This window comes from Carassius auratus, chromosome 34, assembly GCF_003368295.1.
Source record: "Carassius auratus strain Wakin chromosome 34, ASM336829v1, whole genome shotgun sequence".
Taxonomy (NCBI): domain Eukaryota; kingdom Metazoa; phylum Chordata; class Actinopteri; order Cypriniformes; family Cyprinidae; genus Carassius; species Carassius auratus.
In genome coordinates, this window is record NC_039276.1 from 27,205,005 (window position 1) to 27,207,273 (window position 2,269).

At 40.1% G+C, this 2,269-nt stretch overlaps 3 non-coding genes across 3 annotated transcripts in view; all 3 read left to right on the forward strand.

Moving 5' to 3' along the window:
* The window catches only part of trnam-cau (transfer RNA methionine (anticodon CAU)), a 72-nt gene extending 67 nt beyond the window's left edge, over positions 1 to 5 (forward strand). Inside the window, exon 1 of the tRNA in view lies at positions 1 to 5. This exon is cut by the window's left edge and continues 67 nt beyond it. This is a non-coding gene — a tRNA (tRNA-Met).
* A 131-nt stretch (positions 6 to 136) lies between these two features.
* On the forward strand, positions 137 to 208 carry trnam-cau (transfer RNA methionine (anticodon CAU)). The gene has a single exon. It is a non-coding gene; the product is annotated as a tRNA-Met (tRNA).
* A 187-nt stretch (positions 209 to 395) lies between these two features.
* On the forward strand, positions 396 to 468 carry trnak-cuu (transfer RNA lysine (anticodon CUU)). Its single transcript has one exon. It is a non-coding gene; the product is annotated as a tRNA-Lys (tRNA).
* The last annotated feature ends 1,801 nt before the right edge of the window (positions 469 to 2,269 follow it).

A 2,269-nucleotide genomic window follows, 5' to 3' on the forward strand; every position in this document is an offset into this window, starting at 1 on the left:
TGCTAGGGCATTTTACATCTCAATCTTATTCAGGAGGCCTTTACAATACGCACAAAAAGTTAACATCTATACAACCCTGAGGCACTGGCCTCCTAAGCCAGAGATTGTGGTTTCGAGTCCGGTCAAGGTGCACTACAGCAGAGTGGCGCAGCGGAAGCGTGCTGGGCCCATAACCCAGAGGTCGATGGATCGAAACCATCCTCTGCTATGACCTTTTAACTTCTAAACACTCTTGAGTCCCTAAAAAGGAACAAAAGCCACAAGTTGGTCGTGAAAAGCTGAGGCCAATTTGACCTCTAATAATATTCAGTCATCTAGAAGACTCTTTGTGTGCATTGTAAAGGCCTCCTGAATAAGATTGAGATGTAAAAGGGCAAGTTAGCATCTGTTTTCAAGCCCCAGTGGCCTAATGGATAAGGCACTGGCCTCTTAAGCCAGGGATTGTGGGATTGAGTCCCATCTGGGGTGAATGCAGCAGAGTGGAGCAGCGGAAGCGTGTTTAACCCAGAGGTTGAAGGATCGAAACGATCCTCTGCTAATCCTTTTTGAAACTCAGGATGCCTTTACAATACACACAAAGAGTTAACTTCTAGACACTCCTGAGGCACTGGCCTCCTAAGCCAGAGATTGTGGTTTCAAGTCCGGTCAAGGTTGATTACAGCAGAGTGGCGCAGCGGAAGCGTGCTGGGCCCATAACCCAGAGGTCGATGGATCGAAACCGTCCTCTGATAAGGCATTTTAAATCTCAATCTTATTCAGGAGGCCTTTACAATATACAAAAAGAGTTAACTTCTAGACACTCCTGAGGCAGTGGCCTCCTAAGCCAGAGATTGTGGTTTCAAGTCCGGTCAATTCAATTCAATTCAATTCAAGTTTATTTGTATAGCGCTTTTTACAAAACAAATCGTTACAAAGCAACTTTACAGAAAATTATGTTTCTACAATATTTAGTAGTAGCTAGTAGTTTGTGCACATTTGACAGGATTTTAGAAAAACTAAAAATAATAATAATAATACAAGACGTAGTCAGCTAGACGATGAACTATCAATATTATTAATTAAGTTATTCGATGATTAAGTCACACATTTAGGAATAATTGTTAGTTCTGTTTGTTCATTCAGGGTTAGCATCATCTGAGGTCCTCTGAGGGTCAGCATCATCTCTTCTGGATCCAGACTGGAGCTTGTGTAAATCCTAGTTACCACGGGATGTGAATCCCGTGGCAAAACATAGAAACAAAATACAGACATCATTAGCATAGCTGCTGATCCAACAAAGTAAAATTAGTTTAACCCAAGCTAATGAATAAAAATGCACCTTTGATCAGAAGCAACTACACTCACAATTAAAAATATACATTATTCGAATGCTTGGCGAAAGAGATGTGTTTTTAATCTAGATTTAAACAAAGAGAGTGTGTCTGAACCCCGAACATTATCAGGAAGGCTATTCCAGAGTTTGGGAGCCAAATGTGAGAAGGCTCTACCTCCTTTAGTGGACTTTGCTATCCTAGGAACTACCAAAGTCCAGCGTTTTGTGACCTTAGGGAGCGTGATGGGTTGTAGCGTGGTAGAAGGCTAGTTAGGTACGCTGGAGCTAAACCATTTAGGGCCTTATAGGTAAGTAATGATAATTTGTAACTGATGCGGAACTTAATAGGTAGCCAGTGCAGAGACTGTAAAATTGGGTAATATGATCATATTTTCTTGACCTCGTAAGGACTCTAGCTGCTGCATTTTGGACGACCTGTAGCTTGTTTATTGAAGAAGCAGGACAACCACCTAGAAGTGCATTACAATAGTCCAGTCTAGAGGTCATGAATGCATGAACTAGCTTTTCTGCATCAGAAACAGATAACATGTTTCGTAGCTTGGCAATGTTTCTAAGATGGAAGAATGCAGTTTTTGTAACATTGGAAATATGATTTTCAAAAGACAAATTGCTGTCTAATATAACACCCAGATTTCTGACTGTAGAGGAAGTAACAGTACATCCGTCTAGTTGCAGATTGTAATCTACAAGATTCTGTGTAGTGTTTTTTGGTCCAATAATTAATATCTCCGTCTTATCCGAATTTAATTGGAGAAAATTATTTGTCATCCAATCTTTTACATTTTTAACACACTCTGTTAGCTTAGATAATTGGGAAGTTTCATCTGGTCTCGTTGATATATATAGCTGAATATCATCAGCATAACAGTGGAAGCTAATTCCGTATTTCTAATAATATTACAAGGGGCAACATGTATATTGAAAATAGAAGGGACC